Raw genomic sequence first — 24,067 nt, forward strand, 5'->3', positions numbered from 1 at the left:
CGCAGGCCTCCCATATTAGAGCACTAGTTCTAGACCAGCTCTCTGCTTCTGGGCAGCCCCTAATGATGCACCTGGGAAAGCGGCAGCAGATGATCCAAGTATTGAGCCCCTGCCAATCCTGTGGGAGACCTGAGTGAAGTTCCAGGCTGCTTCCTTTAGGCATTGTGGCCCTAGCCATTGTGGTCATTTGGAGAGTGAACCAGAGGATGGAAAGTGGAAAATTCCCCTCTCCTTCCTTTCTGTCCCTTTCAAACAAATAAATTTTAAGAACAATTTGATAGAAATAAATAAAACATTATATAATGAAAATGACAATTTTATGTCTTATTTTACAGACCCATACCATGCATTTCTTATCTTAATGCATGACTGGGATTCCCAGTGAATTGGACTCCTGCCGGTGATCCTGCACATCATTGTCATCCTGAAGGAATGCCTCTAAAAGTTCTCAGGATGCTGTCCCTGTGATATTTAGACATTCTCTTAAGATTGCAAAAATGTCCTTCCTTTTCTGGCTTGCTAAGAGTGTTGGATTGAGCACACCCCCACACAACCATAGGGTGTCTGACCTCAAAAAGGGCTGGTGGGGATTCTAGGCCCCCTGCAGGGTGAGGGGCCATCCTCGTCCCCCTACAAAGTGAGGGGCTATCCTCATCCTGGGATCACTGGGGTCAGCCTCGCGGCACTGCTCCCCCACTGATTCGGCTTGCGCAAGGCAGAGTCACAGTGAGGAGCAGCAGCCACCTCTGGGGGCCATGTTTCCAAACGTGGGTATTTAAAGTGGGACTGAAAGCCCAGCTCACCCTACCATGTTTCATGTCTCTCTCATCCCTGTTGTCGCTCCCCCTCTTCGTGGAGGAACGACACAGGACCCTGCGCTGTTCTTTCGTCTGCTCGGCCCTCCCTGGGCTTGCTGCTATCCCTTCCACCTCCGTGGAAGGGCAGTTCCCCCTGGCCACATTCCCCACTTCCGCAGGGGAGCGGCACACCGCCGGCCGGCTTGCTCGGGGGCTGCACAGGTGTTCCCCTTAGATGTTCCTGGTGAATGCCGTCTCTCTCCTCCTTTATAGTCCTCCTCTGCCAATCCTAACTCGGCTGCCCACACGCCGAGTACGCTGCTCTCCAATCAGGAACAGGTCCTACAGTTTATTGGTTGAACTGGAGGCAGCTGTGCGGAAGCTGTTTACTTCTCTCCCAGCGCCATATTGTGGGAGAGCAGATGCATAGAATAAGTCTTAATTCCAGTAACTCAGTCCAGTCCGGGCTGCTCCCCACACCTGTTTCCTCTTTGGACAAAATAGTTTTATCGCCTTTTGTCTAGTGACAAAATTATATGAGCCTGGTGGAATAGATGTGTATGAATAGCTTGATTTACTTATTTCTAATTGACAAATAATGATTGTGTCTATTAAGGAATAAACTGTTTTGATCTGTTTTCCTCCCTTTGCACCTGTGTTTTTATTTCTGACTTATAAGCAGGGAATCAACCTACCACTACACCTCCATGTGGTCGAGATGCCTGCAGCTTAGAAGTCATATCTGGGATCTGATGCTGGGTCAGGCCACCTCACACCCGGGACATGGCCTGTCCAACCCCCAAACAAAGCCATAACAGGTGGTGAAGAAAGGCAATTTTGAATTTTATACATTCCATCACAATAATTCACCCAACTTGTCTTGTCCAGGACTCTGATCTGACTCCCAGTGAGAAGAGGAGCTGTAATTTAAAATGCAAAGATTTTTCACTCCATTCTATGTCAGGCATAGGGTTCCAGCCAGTACTTTGCTACCCTTAAATTAAGTGTAGCAAAAGGCATGGTAGAAATTCTCCGAGTTTAGCACGGAGCTCAGCACAGCTTCAGGTGCAGTGAAAACCACAGGAATACAGCAGCAATGTATACAGCAAGTGGCAAATGCTGGCATCTGGGGGTCCTAGCGGCAGAGGTGGGTGACAGCCTGGGCAGAGGCGACCTGCAAGGATGAATGTGCACAAGGGCACTGAGGCCCGAGAAGCAGGACTGGTGCCAAGAAGTGACGTCCGATGCGCCGGGATAGGCTGTCCTGATTCTCAGTGCCAGACCAACACTGGCAGACAAAGGGAACAGGAAGGAGAGGAGCAAGCTCTACGTTTTCTCTACAGAGCCACGAAGAAATGCTGAGAACAAATGAGAAGTAACAGAAGACAGGTGGCTGTTCGGGCTGAGAGAAGTGCCCTGTCAGCCGTGGCCAATGGTGCGGCCGAGACCCATCACACGACTGTCTTGTACCGCCCTAGCCCCAGCTCCTGCAGAAACACAGGTCACACCAAGATTTCTGGACTTGCAGTGACTCGTAGCAACCATGTGGGACAAACTGTGAGGGCTGAGGGCTCCAGCCTCGGTCCACCATCTTCCACTACTGCAGCCAGCAGAGACCGAGTCTGGCAGACAGCGAATCGCCCAGAATCCCCCCTGCTGGAGGAGGTGGGAAGCGCGCCCAGGGCTGGGCAGCAGGGCACCAATCAGTCCTCAGGGCGGTGGTCTTCCCACCTGATGGCTTCACCAGCTGCTTCTCACAAATCTTAATGCTTTGTGGAGCTTATCACTGTTAAACTGCCTTTCAGATTCTCTGTTGGCAGGAAAAGAAATTGCCGGATTAACTGCACCATACAACTTCCACGAGGTTATTAGTCTGTGAGTACTGTGCCCTCTGGCATTCAGAACTCAAGAGCCTTTTATTCTTTTTATTTATTTAATCAAAATATTTATTCGAAGTTAGTTATTTTATGCATAGTTATTTATTCAAAATATTTATTCAAAGTTAGTTAAAATATTTATTCAAAGTTAGTTACTTTATGCAGTTTTCCCCAACAGACCTGTGATAACCACATCTTTTTTTTTTTTTTTAAACTTTTATTTAATGAATATAAGTTTCCAAAGTACGACTTATGGATTACAATGGCTTCCCCCCCATACCGTCCTTCCCACCCACAACCCTCCCCTTTCCCACTCCCTCTCCCCTTCCATTCACATCATGATTCATTTTCAATTATCTTAATATACAGAAGATCAGCTTAGTATACATTAAGTATGGATTTCAACAGTTTGCTCCCACACAGAAACATAAAGTGAAAAATAATAGATGATTTTTTTAAATGATGATGAAATCAGAGCAGACCTATTGTCATGTTTAATCCCAGTGAGAGTCAAGTTGGGAATTGATAATTTCTTTTTTTTTCTTTTTTTTTCTTTTTTTTTACAGAGGATCAGTTTAGTATGCATTAAGTAAGGATTTCAACAGTTTGCACCCCCATAGAAACACAAAGTGAAATATATTGTTTGAGTACTCGTTATAGCATTAAATCTCAATGTACAGCACATTAAGGATAGAGATCCTACATGAGGAGTAAGTGCACAGTGACTCCTGTTGTTGACTTTACCAACTGACACTCCTGTCTATGGCATCAGTAATCTCCCTATGCTCCAGTCATGAGTTTCCAAGGCTATGGAAGCCCTCTGAGTTCTCCGACTCTTATCTTGTTTAGACAAGGTCATAGTCAAAGTGGAGGTTCTCTCCTCCCTTCAGAGAAAGGTACCTCCTTCTTTGATGACCTGTTCTTTCCACTGGGATCTCACTCGCAGAGATCTTTTGCCAGAGTGTCTTGGCTTTCCATGCCTGAAATACTCTCATGAGCTTTTCAGCCAGCTCCGAATGCCTTTAGGGCTGATTCTGAGGCCAGAGTGCTATTTAGGACATCTGCCATTCTATGAGTCTGCTGAGTATCTCACTTCCCATGTTGGATCACTCTCCCCTTTATTTACTCCATCGGATAACCACATCTTTTAATTCTGTAAATAATGTTATCAAAATAATCTTAATCTTTGAAATCTCACAAAAAATTTATATTTTATAATACACCCTGAATATCAAGGCTGCAAGAATAACACATTTCCTATATCCAAATATTTTACAGCTTTACCCAAAAAGAAAAACAAAAAACCATATGTGGGCTGGCGCCACGGCTCACTAGGCTAATCCTCCGCCTAGCGGCGCCGGCACACCGGGTTCTAGTCCCGGTCGGGGCGCCGGATTCTGTCCCGGTTGCCCCTCTTCCAGGCCAGCTCTCTGCTGTGGCCAGGGAGTGCAGTGGAGGATGGCCCAGGTGCTTGGGCCCTGCACCCCATGGGAGACCAGGAAAAGCACCTGGCTCCTGGCTCCTGCCATCGGATCAGCGCGGTGCGCCGGCCGCAGCGCGCCGGCCGCGGCGGCCATTGGAGGGTGAACCAACGGCAAAGGAAGACCTTTCTCTCTTTCTCTCTGTCTCTCTCTCTCTCACTGTCCACTCTGCCTGTCAAAAAAAAAAAAAAAAAAAAAAAAAAAAAAAAAAAAACCATATGTGCTTGGCTAAGGGCTAAAGTTACCCAAGTAACCAAAAATAAAAATAAAATAAAATATCAAATTATTAGCATTAATTTAATACAATTATAACTTCAATAGTCACTTTGTCATTGACAATGATTGCTTGAGCACGAGAGGGAGTGCCCCAGGGCTGGTAGTAGAAACTGTAGCTGGGGCCGGAGCTGTTGCACAGGGGTTAATGCCCTGGCCTGAAGTGCAGGCATCCCATATTGGCGCTGATTCGAGACCCGGCTGCTCCACTTCTAATCGAGCTCTCTGCTATGGCCTGGGAGAGCAGTAGAAGATGGCCCAAGTCCTTGGGACCCTGCACCTGCGTGGGAGACCTGGAAGAAGCTCCTGGCTCCTGGCTTCAGATCGGCACAGCTCCAGCCATCGCAGCCAATTGGGGAGTGAACCATCGGATGGAAGACCTCTCTCTCTCTCTCCCCCTCTGCCTCTCCTCCCTCTGTGTAACTCTTTCAAATAAATAAATCTTTTTAAAAAAGAAGAAGCTGTTGCTGCAGACCAGGGTCTGACTGCCAGCTCCCACCTGTGCATCACCCCCTATATACTGGGTGTGTGTGTACACATATATTTTTAAAATCTTTCCCCCCACATAGACTTCTTTCTATTAAGCAGGTAACATGGACAAACAACAAAAGCTAAACAAGCCAATCGCTTTCTCTTTGGGTTACAATTATTTCCCTTGTGCACGAAGAATTCAATGAAAACATAAGGAAAGAAAAGGAATGATTTTTCTTGTACACTCCCTAACACACAGGCTGATTTTGCTGGCTCAGATATGACTGTGAGCATTTATATGTCTGCTTCCAGGCATCACCATCTGACGTTGCACCGCTACTGGTTTCCGTGTCACCAGTGCTTCTCCAAGGGGAGAACAGGCCGGAACCGCGGCTCTGCCGGAACCATTTTCCTGAAACCATTTCTTCTCAGCTGCCCTGTCCTCATGTGGAACTCTTTGAGCTCATCTTCCGAGAGGGGAAGGCAATTCTCATCCTTTTCAGGGTATTCCTGCCATCCCACTTCTTTCAACACCCTGTGCTCTGCTTCCAGGAGTGTGAGAGGACCTCCCCTTCTTCCACTACAGGGAGAGGAAGAGCATTCTGAGGCCAGCCTTCCTCTCCTTTCCCTTTGGCTCAGGTGCTGTTGTCCTCCAGATCCTCGGGTCTGTCACGGTCTCTGCTCTCTGCTTCTCCATTTCCGTCATCCTTCTGTCATCCTTGAGTCTTCAGGAGCTGACTCTCCTGTCAGTGGTTCAGCAGGTCAACTTGGTCAGACTAGAAGAGCTGACCCAGTTGGAGGGGTGTTGCTCTCTTTGGGAGAGTTGAGAACCCAGCACCAGCCAGTACCACTGGCTTAGGCACAGAGATTGGGCTGGTAAAAGCAGACTCCCAGCTAGAGGAAAGGGATCCTGATTTGTGTTCCAGTCTTAGCTTTCCATGCATTGGGCTTGGAAGGAGGTGGTGCAGGCTAAGGAAGCAACTTCTTATAGGCACTTGGAACCATGGCTGATGCTTTGTTCCCATTTGCAAGGTGAGATCCTGGTGAGGTGAATGAAGCAGAGAAGGCAGCAGCAGGATCCTCTCTGGGAATTTTCTGATGACTAACATCTTGGAAGGTTGCCCGGCAGTAGATGGGTTTCCCCACTCTCCAGAAAGGGTCCCAATAAGTCTGCATGGCTGATTCTGTTTGCCAGCTTCTGTATTTAAAGAAGAAAAATCATCCTCTTAAAACTGTAATTCTTCTACCTTGTCTTCTTTCTTTTCTTCCCTAATCTCTGTTGGAGGCTTTTCCTTAAAGACACAGCCTCTCCAGGTGTGCAAGCTGCCATTCCAGTGCCGATGGCTCCCTGCCCACCTCCACTGCGATAGCTCACACCATCACGATGACCTCGGGAAGAGCCATGCCGACCAGGTGTGTTCCCTGGGATTCCAGCATGTGTTCCTTTAGAGACACCGGAGTCCACAGAATCAGGGCAGAACAGCGAGGGCTGGTGCCAGGAATCTGTAGTTCGTAACAGTCCATTGTTAAAAAAGCCATCAGAGGAATTGTGCCGATGGCCGGTTACTCCAAGTCTACCTTCTCCTCGGGGAAGATGTTCTCTGCATTTTTCAAAGGTGGCTGTAGTTGAATTAGCTGACTGTGGTGTTGAGAAATTTCTCCAAGCAGGATCAAAGCATTGCTGTGCCATTTAGGTCCAGTGTCTTTTTAAGGTGAGGCACCCAACCTCATGGCCAGGATCCCAGAGTGTAACCTCTGTGGTCCTGTTTCCCAAACTCCTTGAGTCTGCTGCTGGATCTCCCACGAGATTTTCTTGTGAAAGGGTGCTTAAGTAGCCTGGCCAGCAGCAGGCCTCGTGACAGAGCACAGAAAAAGCCAGGCTCCATGTGGATCTCTCTCAGTCCCCTCAATGGCTCATCTTAAACTAGTTTCTGACACTTTTCCAAACAGGGTGAAGGGAAACATACAAAGTATTTGTTACATTTAAAAAGCAGGGGGAAGGGAAAGAGGTGTGTATACATTCACCTCGTTCAACTTCCTGGAGTAATAGCACTATGATTTTGCTTAAATAGGGAATACATGGGCATTTGCACAGTGAGTGCAAACACTGTTCATAGCAAGGTCATAGCTAGAGAGACAGGTAGGCTCATGTGTGGACAAACACTGTCATTAAGATGATAAGTGAAACATAAAATATTAAAGCACTATGGGCCGACGCCGCGGCTCACTAGGCTAATCCTCCGCCTAGCGGCGCCGGCACACCAGGTTCTAGTCCCGGTCGGGGCGCCGGATTCTGTCCCGGTTGCCCCTCTTCCAGGCCAGCCCTCTGCTGTGGCCAGGGAGTGCAGTGGAGGATGGCCCAGGTGCTTGGGCCCTGCACCCCATGGGAGACCAGGAAAAGCACCTGGCTCCTGGCTCCTGCCATCGGATCAGCGCGGTGCGCTGGCCGCAGTGCGCCGGCCGCGGCAGCCATTGGAGGGTGAACCAACGGCAAAAGGAAGACCTTTCTCTCTGTCTCTCTCTCTCACTGTCCACTCTGCCTGTCAAAAATTAAAAAAAAAAAAAAGCACTATGAAAGATCTGAGTAGTAACTCCAGTGGCAAAACATCCACGTAACAAAGCCCTTAAACGTAAATCCCGCTCTTCTCACACAACTACTAAAAAGTGTGCAGATATGCATTTATACTTGTCTTAACCTTCAAAATCTAAAGACAGAAGAAATCTTGCTTATAAAATTTAAAAAAATCAGGAACTTGAAATATTTTTCCCTCCATGAAATAGCAGTTTTCATGCCAAATTTCTTGGTATAAAGCTCCTAAATGTATATTCTGTTTCTTTGGTCTTCATAAATTCAGAGCAAAATTCAAACAAGTAAAAAGTTAGGAGTAAAGGTTGGTCAAGGAGAAAGACAGTTCCAAAATGAGGTTTGCTTCTCTTCCGGTTTCTGTATTTTACTTTCTCTGCTCTTTCCACAAAATTGAATCCAGCTACTGGAAGGGGGTTCGAAGAATCTTCTACTACTTCAGTAAAGAAATCACTTATTATCTTGGATCCATTTCAATCATTAAAAAGGCCACACAGGGGCTGGCAATGTGGCACAGCAGGTAAAGCCACCGCCTCCAAGTGTCGGCATCCCATATGGGTGCCAGTTCCAGTCCCGGCTGCTCTACTTCCAACCCAGCTCTCTGCTGTAGCCTGGGAAAGCAGTAGAAAATGGCCCAAGCCCTTGGGCCCCTGCACCCGCATGGGAGACCTAGAAGAAGCTCCTGGCTCCTGGCTTCGGATTGCTGTAACTCCAGCCATTGCGACCAGTTGGGGAGTGAAACAGCAGATGGAAGACCTCTCTCTCTGGGCCTCTCTTTCTCTCTCTGTGTAACTCTGACTTTCAAATAAATAAATAAATCTTAAAAAAAAAAAAGAATGAATTCAAAGTCACAGTAAGGGATGTGTTAGGTCTTTTTCTTCCATGTTGCCAGAGATAACACTTTTGAAGAAAACATCACATGAGGAAAATAACTTAGTCAAGTAAAAATTCAAGATCCAGGAAAACCAAAATGTAGAATTATATTTTGCTTGAAAACATTATTCTTGTTTTGCTTAATTATTATATTTCTACTGCATTGTTTAATATTTCCTATTAGAAAACAGAAATGAATTTTCTTTCACTTTAAATTTGAGCTACACAATAAAAATGGAAGGGAAACAATTGCTGTTATCCCCAAACTGACCACTTCCAATATTTCCGTCTATTTCCTGTATTTTTTTCCATTTAAATGGCTAGACTCTTATCTACGTAAGCATGCATTTTGTAAATGTTCGCTGTTGTCTTGTAATATTTAACCAACATTGATTAGCAGAATTTCCCAAGTTATTATAAATTCTTTCTAAGCATTTTACTTGCAACAGCATTTGTAGCCACTGGAATTCACTTAATTCCCATCTGCTGAACATCTGATGTTTACCCCTACCCGTGGATTCTGCCGGTGATGTTAGATGGACATTTTTTGTGCCTCAACCTTTATTTCACTTATTTTCTGAGAACATTTTCTAGGACATTTTTAAATCCCTTGCCAAACCACTTTCTGACAAACTGACAAACAGTACATTGTTACTGGCATACTGGAACTGTAGTTTTGTTTTTCATCCCTCACCATGATTCTTTTTTTTTTATTATTTGAGAGGTAGAGTTACAGACAGTGAGAGGGAAAGACAAAGAGAAAGGTCTTCTGTCCATTGGTTCACTCCCCAATGGCCGCAACGGCCGGAGCTGCGCCAATCTGAAGCCAGGAGCCAGGTGCTTCTTTCGGGTCTCCCACGTGGGTGCAGGGGCCCAAGGACTTGGGCCATCCTCTACTGCTTTTCCAGGCCACAGCAGAGAGCTGGATTGGAAGAGGAGCAGCCAGAACTAGAACCGGTGCCCATATGGGATGCCGACGCCACAGGCGGAGAATTAACCTACTGTGCCGCAGTGTCCGCCCCTCTCACCATGACTCTATCACTTAAGAAAAATAATAGTTTAATGGAGTAAAAATAGGTGTCATGGTGGTTTTAATGACTTGCGTGATAACCTGCTCAAGTTTCCATAAAATCACTCATGAGTAGCTTAGCCAGAGGCCAGGCAGAGGTCCACAGGTCAAGGAAGGGGGTGGCAAGAGGGAGACATGCACAGCCATGAAAGGGAGTCAGCGTGCAAGGAGCCGTGTAGGGACACAGCAGGGCACAGGCACACTTATCTGTGGGAGACACAGAAGTTCTCGGTACCAAGAAAGAAATGCCCCCTGGAGTAGTCCATGGGGGAGAAAAAAGACAGAGGGTTTATCTGCTCCTGGGGAAACCAATTCCCAGATCCCACATGCAGTTCCAGCCAACCAGGACCTGGAGCAGGTGAGCCACCCACCGGGAGGGAAGAGAGGAAGGATAGACACACCAATGATACCTATTTTACATTTTTGTGATGCTGTTTGCATTCATTTTTCAATTTTGGTATTGAAATATTGAAAGAGTAAAGCAGATTGATGAAAATCATGCAAAATCGAAGCTGCCTAACGTTTCTCTTCCTTGCATGTAAATGATAGAAGACACTATCCTTAGATTCAAGAGGAGAAAGCTATTCCAATATGGCAAACTTTAAAGACAATGACTTTTAGGCATGAATGAACCAAAAATGTCAGGTTTAACTCCTTCCTGAAAACATTGTTCAAAACCTAAAAGAAAACAGTGTGCAAATGACACAAATGAAGTCCGGGGTTTGCATTTACCTGAGTTTCTGTTTACCTAGCAACAGATAGTTCTCCTGTCTGGTGTCATTTTTGGAATAACTGAAAGAACAGACTTCTGTGTCTCCTGGAAGTTCTGCTACCTAGTAGTTGAGTCAATTTTAAACATTTTTCAAAGATGCATTCATTACTAGACACATAATCTGGGCTTCTCTGCCCTATTTTTTAATCATATAATTTTTTTTACAAATAAAAAGATGATGAATTTATAATCATCCTGTGACTATAGTCAGGAGATTTGGGGGGCATGTGTACACTTTGATTTCTGTGTTCTTAGCTTCTTTTCTCATCACAATTTCCTCATTCCTCTGTCAGCACATTTATTCCTTTTTATTATTCTGCCGAAAATATCTCTTCTATTTGTTCATCTCTTGCATATTTGGTATTCCTTCAGGATCTTAAAATATCATGGTTTTCTCCATAAACAAGTGCTTCCTGGCTATGTTAACACGTTTGCTCTCAGAGTTGTGTAGCTGTCCCTCCCATGCTGTCCCACTGGTGCCACAGAGAACAACACAGAGGATCATTCTCTATTCTTTGTGTATAACCTGACTTCTCTATCTTTCTAGGAAACTTTATCTCTATTTTTTTCAGCACACAATGTTATTCTTGCTGCTTCTATTGCAATTTTTTTAAGACACAAAGTGGGGCACAGGTACAGCCACAGCACCTGCAACACCAGCAACCCATAAGGGTACCAGTTCATGGTCTAGCTGTTCCACTTAAAAAAAAAAAAAAAAAAAGATTGATTTATTTGACAGTCAGAGTTACACAGAGAGAGAAGGAGTGGCACAGAGAGAGAGGTCTTCCATCCACTGGCTCACTTCCTAATTGGCCACAAAACCAGAGCTGCGCCAATCCAAAGCCAGGAGCTTCTTTCAGGTTTCCCACATGGGTGCAGGGGCCCAAAGACTTGAGCCATCCTCTACTGCTTTCCCAGGCCATAGAAGAGAGCTGGATTGGAAGTAGAGCAGCCGGGACTCAAACCAGTGCCCATATAGGATGTCCATATGGGATGCTGTGGGCTGCAGTTTTACCCACTGCACCACAGCACCAGCCCCTCCATTGCAATGTTAAATTCAAGAATGAGTGGTGGACAGTTAGCCTAGCATTTATGATGTCCACATCCCTAACTGGAGTGCCTGGGTTCCATTCCTGGCTCCAACTTCCTACTCATGCAGATCCTGGGAGGAGGTTATGGCTCAAGTCCTGAGTTCCTTCCACTCAGGTAGGGGATCTGGATTGTGTTTCTGGCTCCCAGCTTTGGCCCTGGCCAAGCTGCAGCTGTTGGGGGCATTGTGGGAGTGAACCAGCAGATGGGAGCTCTCTGCCTGTCTCTTTCTGTCTTTTTCTGAGTCTCTCTGCCTGTCAAGTATATAAAAATTAAAATTAAAAAATCATATACTTTAATTTTGTGAATACAATTCTGAGTGCCCCTCACCAAACCCAGGTGCAGTACAGGAGGGAGTACTCAGGATCTCACCACAAGAGGTGAAACCAGGAGTTGGAGGCTAGTCTGTGCATCCACACAGTCAGTGCCAGGGGCCCACTGGGTTCACCTCAGAGCACACGCTCACCTGGAGCGCTTCTCTGGGTCAGAGGGTGGCAGTGAATGTGGTGGATCAACTTGACTGGGCTGTGGGACACCCACACATCTGGTCAGATGATATTTGCAGGTGTGTCTGTGGCCATGTTTATTGAGACCAGCATTTACAGTGGCGAGATGGCGTGAAGGACGTGCCCTTCCCAGTGTGGAGGCCCTCGTTTGATCCACTGACGGTGTGAATGGGACAACAGGCAAATCTGGGAGAATCCACTCTCCAGGAGGGCCTTGGAGCCCAGGTCTTGTTCTCCTGCCTTCGACTCAGACCCACCCTGACCCACCAGCCCTCCTTGGTCCTCCGTTTGCTGATGGCTGGCTCTGGGTGGTGGTTTTGAAAGAGACTAAAAACCTCCTTAAAATTTTACCCTGTATTTCTGTGTAAGCATGTGCATGTGTGGACTTCCATAATTTCCAAAAGATTCACTCATTGAATATATATTAAGAAAGGTGTTGGCCGGCACCACGGCTTAAAAGGCTAATCCTCTGCCTGCAGTGCCGACACAACGAGTTCTAGTCCCAGTCGGGGCGCCAGATTCTGTCCCGGTTGCTCCTCTTCCAGTCCAGCTCTCTGCTGTGACCCAGGAGTGCAGTGGAGGATGGCCCAAGTCCTTGGGTCCTGCACCTGCATGGGATACCAGGATAAGCACCTGGCTCCTGGCTTCGGATCAGTGCGGTGCACCAGCCACATCGTGCTGGCCACAGTGCCATTGGGGGGTGAACCAATGGAAAAGGAAGACCTTTCTCTCTGTCTCTCTCTCACTCACTGTCCACTCTGCATGTCCAAAAAAAAAAAAAAAAAAAAAAAAAGAATGGTGTTACAGATCCTGTTTTCTTGTAAATTTTTTTAAGGATGAGAATCTCATTTTTGCACATTTTTCTCTTCCCTTTCATAACTATCAAAGGGTACCTTGTTTTGAAATTGTGCATCTCACATTTTCCCTTCAGTTTGTTGTCGGAAACCTAGGTTGACCCTGACCCAGTCCTTACCTGTGGTAGAAACTGCGGTGCCCTGGGTTTGGCCACTGCCCATGACACTGGCATCCCAAATAAGAGTGTCAGTTTATTTCTTGGTTCTAATACTTCTGATCCAGCTCCTTGCTAATGTACCTGCAAGGCAGTGGAAGAGGGTCCAAGTGCTTGGGTCCCTGCACCCATGTGGGAGACCTGGATGGAGCTGCAGGCTACTGGCTTCAGCCTGGCCCACAACTGACTGTTGCAGGCATTTTGGAGTAGAAGTTCTCTCTCTCTCTCTCTCTCTCTCTCTCTCTCTCTCTCTCTCTCTCTTTCTCTCTCTCCCTCTCTCTCTCCATCCTCCTTCTTCCCTGTCACTCTACCTTTCAAATAAATAAATAGTTTTAAGTGTCCTGAGATCATGCTGATGGCTTCCCATGTTTTCCAAGTGCTCCTTTTGCCAGGTGCAGGCTGTCATTTGCATCCGGGTGCCTCGCCTAGGGTTATGAGAGCATCTTGAGAGGAGCTCCTCTCCATGGCAGTGTGGGTGTGCGGCAGGTGGAGACACCACACGCGCGTGCTGTGTGGCACTGTCGTCTCTGAGGGACCCTCCTAGGCTTCCTCCCTGGGCTCGCTGTCTGCTCATCAGCAATCTGGACTTCAGACTCCACTAGATGTAAAGGCAGCAGTTATTTGCTCACTTTCTTGAAATAAGGTACTATCCCTCATTTCCAAAATGATAAGACTTTCTGTTCGTACTGACTCATCTGGCTGGTCATTTTAACAGCATGTGGGAACAGACAGCGTGGCCATCACCCAGTCCTACCTTGTCTTCTCAAACGGCACCCCCCCACTGTCAGCAAATCCTGGGGTCCCAAACATGAGCGCCATCCCCCACCACCACAGGACCCCACGCCCCTGGGCGGGAGCGTGCACACATCCTGTCGCTGGGAAAACACTGCACAGCTCTTCAAGCTGACGTTGCTGCCATAGAACTTGGCCTCAAGGGGGAGACTCTCCTCGCTGGAGAACAGCAGCCATGTGAGGTGGGGTCCGGCACCTTTTACACCACCTCTGGTGCCCAGGCTGCAGGCTCTGTCAGTGCCCTGATTCTGACCTCAAAATAGCTCCAGCTAACACACGTTGGCAGGGAAGTCATCTAAAATCAGTTGTACAAAACGTTCTCTTCAGCTGTGAGTATCTTCCACAGCGGTAATCCTGACCCTGTCCATTTTAGGATTCATGGAATCACTCCCTCCTGACGTCAGACCTGTACTCTCGGGACTTTCAGATGTTGTGGTGGTCACAAACCTGAAGGAAGGTTTGTCTAACGTTGGCAACTGTCATCGGTGCAGTAATCCCTGTCCTGAGCTGATCGCATCACGTGGCTCTTGTGGATTCGGCAGCTCACCAGCAAGACCCTCAGCTTGGACGAAGCGTCTCAAAGATGGCAGCGTCAGTGTGTGGCTAGAGATGGTGACGGTGAAGACGTAAGGAATCGCGGAGGTCTGAGGATTCTGTTCACTCTGCGCAGAAGCGGGCGCTTGGTAACCCACACCCGCGCGCAGTGAGGAGCCAAAGGAGCAGGTGTGTCAGCTCTGGGACAGTGTCCAGCAGGCCGCAGGAAGCCAGGGTTCCCAGAGCTCTGTGTGCAGGGGGAGGGCAGGGATGCAGGCGGTGCCTGAGAGGGGAAGCAGGCTGGGGCAGGACAGGCACACCGGGCAGCTCTGAGCAGGGCACCGCATTTAGTGGTCGACTTGACCTGAAGGCCGAAGAGCAGAAGCGAAAGGGGGAAGAATCTAAAGGACCTCGCTCTACACTGGACCTGAAAGGCGGGCAGTGAGGCAGACTGGGGGCGGGAAGGACAGGAGGTGGCAGGACGGAGACAGCACTGACCACTGACCGGGAGGAGAAGGGAGGGATTCGGAGCGGCCCGGGCTCCGCGGCGGGCGGGAACCGCGCTCAGCACCCACGGCGGAGCGAGAGGCGCCCCGGGGTCAGAGAGACGGGCAGGGACAGGCGTGCTCTTTGTTTTTGTTTATACATACCAATGAATGCGTGTGTTTTCTGAAAACTTAACTCTGGAAAAATAAAGCGGTTGAAAGCCTCTGCTTCATGAATCATGCGAAGTCCTCCTTGTCTTTTCCACGGGAAAGCGCGCAGGAGCTCCCGCACGACCAGAACACTAATCATGCCCGTGTGCAGTCAACGCAGCCCAGTTTCCTGGGAACGTCATCTCTCAGGAGGAACACGGAGGGCAGTGAGGCTCCAGGGACAATTACGAAACAGACCTGTCCCCAGAGAGGTGTCCAGGGGGAGGGGAGCCCAGCTCAGTGCAGCAGCAGGAGCTGGGAAGAGGCCCTAGGGCATCACAGCGGGCAAGGCCCAGGGGGGTCACCTCAGGCCCAGCAGAGACGAAGACGCCAGCAGGGAGAAGGTTGTGGGGAAATCCTCAGCCTCTCGACCTTGCTCCCGGCGTCCGTCTTCACCCAGGAGCCTGGGGGCCCAGAGTGTGCCTGGTGGGTTTGCCACCTGTCCGGCAGAGGGGTTCCCAGCGCTGGCAGCCAACGCCCCTTGCGTCTCCGGGGTGCCTGTGCCTCCACAGGGTTCTCGGTTTCAGGCTTGAGGATGCCCCATACTGAATACACAGCTGTTGAGTTTAAGAAAAAAATTTCTAAGTACAAAAGTCAAAGTAGAAGGCACAGAAGAAGTAAAATATCTCAATAAGCAATCAATCCAACTAAAAAATTGGAAAAGGAACCAAATGGACATTTCTCAAAAGAAGAAATACAGATGGCCAACAAATATCTAAAAATGGTATCACCAGCTTCCAGAGAAATGTAAATAAAAAACACAGTGAGGTTTCACACATGAGATGTGATGATTGTGACGCAAAGTGGGATTCAAACAAGCTACGGGAACATGGCCTGGAAGGACCAACCCTGAAATGCTCAAAATCACTATGTCTGAAGCTAGAATTGTGCTCCTTTTTATTTTTTGTATTTTAATAAATTCCACAAAATATATGAGGTATTTTAAAACCCAAAGTTAAGCAAACAGAAAAAAATGGATAGAAGTCTTATGAAACATAAGTCACCTGTCTAAAATCCTAGCTGATAACAGGAGGAAATAAGTAGGTAATAAAATACTGATAAAATATGCACTGCCTTCATGAAAAAATTAATCATTTTATTAAGAATCCATTACTTGAATAGGACAAAATGAATAAAAATAAAATAAAATTGAGTCAAGGAATCAATAAACATAATTATGAAGCTGAGAATTTGTGAAGAAAATGACACTGAGCCCTACAAAGACAAACAATTTGGGATGCAAGGAAGGAGCCTGGAAGAGGCCACATGGCTGTGCCGAGTGGGGCTGCAGAGGCGTCGGTGCGTGGTGCCCTCTAGTGTCACACATCTGTGAACTTTCCCAGCGTAAGAAGTAAAACTGAAGAAACGGTTAAGATGCAAGGGGAAAAAATCCAATAAATGACAAAGCAATCCTTCTGGGACATTAAAAGTTAACACATAATTGTAAATAAACTTTATTTAAAGTAAGAAAACATTCAACACAAGAACCTACAGAAACAAGTCCTGAGGTGAGTGGGGAAATTCAATAATAAATGTCCAAGCACAAATTGAAAGTCAGCAGACCCATACACAAAAATAAGTCCATAAAGCCAAGAATTGGTTCTTAAAAAAAAGAAAGAAAGACTTCTGGGAGATGGATGGAAGTAAAAATAAAACGTTTTAACTATTCATGTATTTTTGTACTAAGTATACCAGCATTGGTATTTAGTTTATCTGGAAACCCCCAACAAAGAGCAAAGGAAACAACAATGTGATACAGTTAAAAAAAAAAAAAAAAAGGTTCACCCGGCGGCGACGTGTTCTTCCCTTCCACCTGGCTCAGGGAACCTGCAGAACGCAGGAGTCGATCTGCCCCATCCATTGTGGTGAGCTTCTCTTGATCTGGAGTTGGTTTTGCTGACTGAGTGAGAGTTAAATACACTGTTTTCTCCCAGTGCAGACTGGAATCCCAAACAGGAGAAGGTACACACAAAGCACAGGGACATGATGGCGCTTTCCCCAGAGTGCCCAGGAATGACCCCAGCTGCCCTATGTGCAGCACTGCTCTGTGTCCACAGAGGTCCCTGGGTGTCCTGTGAGCTAGTCCTAATCCATAAAAATGGACGTGATTTACCATCAAAGTAATCTCTCCCCCTTCGCCTTAAAGTTACCAAACTGCCTCAGGCTTGTTTGATTTGCTGCTTTGCACTCAATTCTGCAGTTTACACAGATCTGGTTCTCCCACATTTCTCCATCCCCCTGAACACTGCTGAGAGCTTTATGGAATCATCGTCAACAGAATGAAGTCCAGGATTTGACAGCTGTTCCCGCCCTCCCAAGGAGGAGCTGCCTAAACGACTGTCCCTGCAACCAGAGCTGCCCGTGCCCTCTGCAGCTTCATCTCGTCAAGGAGCAGATGAAGTTAATGCTTTCCTGTCGCCTCGGGGAAAGTCTAGATTTCTCTCACTGGTGGTGGTGCTGATGCGCAGTGTCCCAGCGAGACACAGGTGTCCTGTTTTCCACAGTGTTTTATGTCGTGTGCGTGCGTCCGCACCTGCCGACTGTGAAGACAGCAGTGACAACATCAGGTCCCTGGATGAAGCTGCTGCTCAGGGGGTCCTGAGCTCTGACGCCCCCGGGGAACCTGCCCCACACAGGAAGGGCTTTGGTCCTGAACCCACCAGCATGGGGTTTGCATTGAGAACCCACGAGTGCTGATGAAATGACAAACACAAGCGCATCACCCATGTTGCGGGAACTTGTGGAAGAAGGAAAATGCTGAGTGTGTGGACTCACCTCCAGCTCGGATACAACGTCCTGAGATCAGCTCTGCCTCAGGGGCCTCTGGAGCTGGACGGCAGGAGGAGACAGGAGAGTGCTGCTCTCCAGCAGCCATTCCTCCCAGACTCCTGGGCCTTGTCTCTTCCACCATCACACTCTTTCCATCACCTGCTGCAGCCCCATACACCACCTGCACCCCTCCTTTACCCACGGCACCCCATATCCCACCACCCCCTCTTCCCTTACCCTCACCTCCCCTGTGTGCCACCTGCCTCCTCTTCCCTTACCTCCATCAGCTTTGGGTTTTCCCTTCTTAGGGAAGAAAGGTTGTCACCTTCAGCACAGTGAAACTGTGGCAGGTGGTCTCCATAGGGGGCTGAGCTGTACCCCTGGCCTCACCCCCTGGATGCCAGAAGGACCCTCCACCCAGCTGTGACAACCAGAAGCATCTCCATACACTAGCAGTGCTCCCTGGGAAGAACCACCCCTGGCCATAGACTACAGTGTGCACATTATCTTCTCCCCGTGTGTCTTTCCAACACACTTCCCTTCCCATTCTGATGATTCCCCAGCATCTTTGACCATTTCCTGTATGTCAGAGACCCCTAAAAATCCCATCAAAACCAAAACAGCCCTCTGATGCTGTGTATACCCCAAGGCATGCAGAAACATGGCCTGATTGTCCCTTTAGTTGTATTCCTTAGTGGGTGCCAAGGAGGATGCCAGGGCCTGGAGGGTGAGGGGCAGATCTTTTGCCAACAAAACCAAAAATTGTCCATTGGCATCTACCAAGTTCAAGACACAGCATGATATAGTCATGAGCAAGAAAAGACAGATCTGTCCCACCATGGATTTCTTAGCGCTGACGCCTACAGATGTGTAAATAAGAGTTTCCTGGGAGTGATGAAATGACGCCTAACACTATGGCCATTCTGCAGCTGATTAAAACTCTAAGAATGCAATGCAAGTAGAGAACAAGGTGACTCTCATTACCACACGATTAATACCTACTTCACTTTTTATCATTTGTCTAATTGCTGCAAAATAATTATTTTTTACATTCGTGTGCATGTTTCAGATAATGTTTGTTGTAACTCAGTGAATCTTAAAGCAGGTTGGCTCTGGTATTGACAGGTTTTCCCTGCAGATCCATGCAATAGTACAACCCACCTGCCCCCGCCCCATTGGAGTTAAGAGGCTGGAAACTTAATCTGACAACAGAGTTTAGACTGAAAAGTGGCTGAGTTATATTGGGTGATTGGGGTGGAGACCTGCGACTGAGTCCTGGTGGCTTTGCAAGGACAGGTAGACCAGGTGCAGAGAGCTACACACCTACGTGACAGGAGCAGGAACTGTGCTGCTTGGGTTCTGCACCCCCAGAACCATGAGAGAGCAAACCTCTGTCCTTTACAGAGTGGCCTCCTAGGGCATTTCTCTAAAGTGGTGAAAAGCTGCATGGACTCCTCTCGGTTCACACCCCACAATGAAGGAGCGACTGGCTGTGCCCAAGTGCCATGCCCCTCCACAGTCTGAGACACTGCCCTTCTCGGATACTCCCAGGCAATCCAATCGGGCAGCCAAGCACAACTATGGACAGCAAGGCCTTCTAGCCCCAGTTGGGGGCACCTCATGGTTCACCTGAGCACCAGGTGCTGCCCCAGCCGTGAGGAGGGGGACGCTACATTCATGCTCTGGACATTAACACGTTCTTTCCAGCAGTTGTGAGGAATCCCTTTCCCTGTGGAGGAAACTCAGAGAGGCAGCTGTGGAGGCCGGAACCCCAGCAAAGCCAGGGCCCAGTGCTGGGGCTGCCAAGCTGCCCACTGAGCAGTCCTGGGCTAGAATGAGGGATGTGATGCGAGCCGGAGCCAGAACACGGAATCCAGGAGGGGATTACAGAACGTGCAAGTGAAGCCATCAAGGAGCTAAGCTGGAAAAATCGCTAAGAGTTCCTGCCCAGGATCATACTGATTTTGTCCCAGCAAATCCAGTGACTCCTATTCCAGGGAGAGTGCACAAATGTTTCCGCCAGACATTTTCACCATGTTCCAAGACGTGCAGCCGTAGTATACAGATGACAGTTTGTGTCCCACTGCTCCTCTTCTGATCAAGCTCTCTTCTCCAGCCTGGGAAAGCAGCACAAGATGGCCAAGTGCTTGGGCCCCCACACCCACGTGGGAGACCCGGAAGAAGCTCCTGGCTCCTGGCTTCAGATCAGCCCAGCTCCAACCACTGCAGCCATCTCGGGAGTGAACCAGCAGATAGAAGACTTTTCTCTTTTTTTCTGAAAAACAAAGTTTTTATTAGTGCTCTCTTAGACTTGGCAACATTGCAATACCGAAATCTATACAAGGCAAATAAGGTGAAACAGTAACAAAATGTTAAATAGGATAATATTTTCTTTTGTGTTAAATATTTTTCATTCCACATTTACAGCATAATTCCCCCCTTTTAAAATTCTATACACAATTCCCTCATTTCTCTTTTAAAATCTATATACAATTTTAATTATATTTATTTAAATATATGAGTTGATGGCAAAAGAGTTAGTTACTTTAAGAAATTATTTATTTTGGCTATACAGAAAAATTTTATTGAAGATTTGTTATTTTTCAGGAGGCAAGGAGTTTCTATCATTTTTAAGGAATAATTTTTTAAAAAAGATTTCTTTATTTGAAAGACAGAAAGAGGCAGAGAGAGATCTTTCATTTGCTGGTTCACTCCTCAAATGGTTGCAATAGCAAGGACTGGGGCCAGGCTGAAGCCAGGAGCTTCATCCACATCTCCCATGTGGGTGGCAGGGGCCCAAGTACTTGAACCATATCCCACTGCTTTTCCCAGGCCATTAGCAGGGAGCATCCGGGACACAAACCAGTGCCTATATGGGAGGCAGACAGTGAAGACCCTTTCTCTGTCTCTCCCTCTCACTGTTTGAAACTCTACCTCTCAAATAAATAAATAAATATTAAAAATAAAAGTAGAGCAGCCAAAACATGAACCAGCACCGTATGGAATGCCAGCATCGTAAGCAGTAGCTTTACCTGCTACACCACAACATCCATCCCAAGAAACTGCCTCTTACAGTGAGGCATAGTTTTGTATATTTTCTTTTTTATTGAACAAATAAACAGTCACCACATTTTCTGAAAAATGAATCCAATAAATAGATAGTATTGCTATCATGACTCATGAATTTTTGTGATAAAAGTGCACCATGCATATTCATAGAATTTGATATTCTTGAATCTTTAGCAACATTAAAAATATGTAACGTAATTACACTTCTATTGCCACTTCCAGTATTTCTCTCTGCCTCATTTCTAAAACATCGGTTTTCCCATATTTTCCTCCTCAGTTATTTAAGTGGTGCGGTAAGCTTTTCAGCTGATTTTAATTAAAATATTATCTATGAGTACTTTCAGATTATCATCAAAGGAAAGGAAAGATGGGGTAGTTCTGGAGAAAACTTGGTGCTAAACCAAATTACTTAGATGAATGCTTAATTTCACTATTTTTCTTCAACTGACTTTAAACTATGTGGCTGATTAGTTTCTATGAGGATTCACATGGTGCAAACTCAACCTAAATCCAGAGAGAGCTGCGCAGAGGCTGGGAGGCCTTGAGGGGGGCAGTGGTTCTTGGGAGAGGACCCCCACACCCCTCACCCAGGTGCCTGCTCAGTCCCTCCAGGGAAGAGCAGATTCACTTGGCCTTGCACAATCTGCGTTCCAGCATCAGGTGGACAGCCCAGGTGCGACCTCTGGGACACAAATTCAAACAGCACCAGAAGGGAAGCTGAGGGCATCGTGGGTGTGGCAGGGGCCGTGTAGGGAGGAGGTGGGCAGAATCATGGTGATGCATGCCAGGGACCTGACTGGATGAAAACATTTGATGTTCAAGATGACAAAATGCAGCAGGCCCCAGGAGGGTGGGCTTAAAGTGACTGGCAAGCCAAGAGGTCCTTGTGAGGAGAGAACGGCACCATGGTGCTGGCCTCAGCTGGAGAAACAGGCCTGGACTCTGATGAGCTCCAGCTGGGCCTAAGGCTGAGGCAGGCCTTGGGTGCAAGACATGTGCCCATCCTGACAAGTGTCTGTCTTTTTGGAGTACGCTCTGGTCTGAGAATGTGGACATTCCTGACCCTCACAATTCAAGCTGCTGCATGGCCCTTTCCACACCTCTTCCTATCTCCAGGACGGGGGAGAGGCTCAAAGGGTGAGCCACCTTGTGGGCATTGCGTGGACCTGCGTGCATACTGGAAGCCGAACTATGCAAAAGCAGAGTTGGTGGAAAGGGAAGGAGGGGCTTGAGGCATGGGGCCTTCACTGCACTCCTGCCCTCAGCCCCAGCGAGTGGCAGGCCTGATCTGTCTCCAAGGGCAGAATATGGGGAACATGGTACTCTGGTCTTCTGTGTACAGGAGAGCCGAGGTCCAACATGACTGGACGGGTTCAGGACAGGAGACAAACTGGGACCCGAACATGGAAACAAAGCTAGTTCTGGGGACAGGACATCCATGGTCTGTGAGAGGGCCTCAGCCCTGAAGCAGGAAAAACCTGGGGTTTCCAGAGACTGAAAACTCCTCGGGCAGGAATGCAGAGTGACACCAAGGAAGCCTGTGAACCTGAGAATGTGACCAAGGCACAAAGCTCGGTCCCTGTCCATGGTTCTGAATCTAAATAATGAGGAGCAGGCTCAGGGAAGGGAAGGATAAAGTTTAATCTATGGATAGATGACAACAATAGCAGATTGACATCTCAAGAACTACTGACCTTTTGAGTGACTGCTCGGGGGATTTTACAGAAGCTGCAAAGGAGGCTGGGCTGCTGAGCCAGGTGCTGAGGCCAGGGGCAGGCCTGATAATATTGGCACAGTTCCCAGGGAAACTTGGTTGATGGCTTGACTATCATGAGGAGCGCATAGCAGGATACCTAAGTAGCTATAAGGCATTATTTGGCTGAGATCTGAAAGAGTGTTGTGTTAAGGGATTCCAGTGTTTCATTAACTAGGATGGAGCCCATGCTTTTTGTGCCCTTAGTCATCCATACTCCTTTGCATTTTGTTACAGCAAACTCAAACCTCCAGTCATGCTCACTTTGAAGCTGCAGCTGGCTTCTCCAACACCCATTTCTGGAATTCACAAGGAAGCTTTATTTATCCATCTGAACAGACACTTTAGTCATCACCATTTCAGTAGTGTGCTTTTGTGCATCAGGATACAAAAAAAAAAAAAAGGAAAGATGCTTTGTCCAGTTACATTAGGAGTCCACTTAACCCTATGGCAGTGAGAGCCCAAGACCATGTGACCAGCTCAGTGTCTAACAGTCCCAGCTGCAGCATGTGAGTTGTTGGAAAGGATGAAAGCAGGAGTGGGACGCTGGGCTGGAAACTGCACAAGGCATGAGACAGGGTGACTAGGGCTCAGGAGGTTGGGGGGAGGCAAGCAATGGTCTCTGTGCCCAGAGAAGAACTAGGGGACACTCATGCCTCAGAAGGGATTATCCTTCCAGTCCACAGCTGAGAGACCAGGTGTCCAGAGGCCCTGCACGGTGCCTGGGGCCAGCAGAGCTGTGCTTGTCCTGAGCCCAGGGGACAGAGTTGGGGCAGCTCCAGCTCTCTCTGATGCTCCCACCTGCTGTCCTGCTGGCTAAGGCCACACCTGGGCTGTGGCCAGCGAATGAGAGCCTTTTCCCTGAGAGTCTGTGCCTGGTATACACACATAGGATGAGTGATTGGTGACAGTGAGGAGCCATTGAAGAAAGACAGACATGAGTCACATTCAACCTGCAGGCTGTGCAGGCAGAGGCAAGCTGGACACCAACCCTGAATCCCGTGCCCATGAGAGCAGCAGGCGGTGGTCCCTGCAGGCTAGGATCTGCCTGTCAGCTGTGCTGTCTCTGGAGGATCCAGTCCCGTGAGCAAGACCGTGATGAGTCCCCACACCAACCATGCACATGGGCCAATTCCTGCATCCAAGAACAGCACAGCAGGTCTCTCTCTCACTCTCACACATCCAAGGAAGGTCATGGACTCTGCAAGAAACTAGGGCCTAGCTCCTTTCCTCTTTGTGCTGCCTTTAAGAGGTGGCCTCCACATTCACAGTCTAAGAGAGAAAGGCAAAGAGAGAAAGAGGAGAGGTTTTGTGGAATGAGCCCACAGTGACACAGCCCCACCTCAAGCAGAAGGGATGGGATGTGGGGTTTCACCATATGCTCAGGAAAGGACAAGAGAATTGTCATGGGAGCCAAGCCTGCAGGCTGCCTGGGCCTTATCTCAACACATAAAGCATGCCAGGCCCTCCCCTGGGGAGCAGTGCAGCCACCCCCAGTCAAGCATCCAACTCAAGGGCCAGGACCCCCAGGAGCGTCACCCCTTGGGTGCAGGGGCCTCTTGGTGTGCCTACTTTCAAGTAGACACTCAACTCCCACCCACACACAAGCCTGGATACAGTCAAATCCTACCCACAACACAAGTCAGGGTAAAAA

General features: G+C 47.9%; 1 pseudogene; it reads right to left on the bottom strand.

The window, feature by feature from the left end:
• Positions 1–4,453: 4,453 nt before the first annotated feature.
• LOC138845828 (vasculin-like protein 1 pseudogene) lies at positions 4,454–14,325 on the bottom strand (annotated as a pseudogene).
• Positions 14,326–24,067: the final 9,742 nt, after the last annotated feature.

Source organism: Oryctolagus cuniculus, chromosome 16 (assembly GCF_964237555.1).
Source record: "Oryctolagus cuniculus chromosome 16, mOryCun1.1, whole genome shotgun sequence".
Lineage (NCBI taxonomy): Eukaryota > Metazoa > Chordata > Mammalia > Lagomorpha > Leporidae > Oryctolagus > Oryctolagus cuniculus.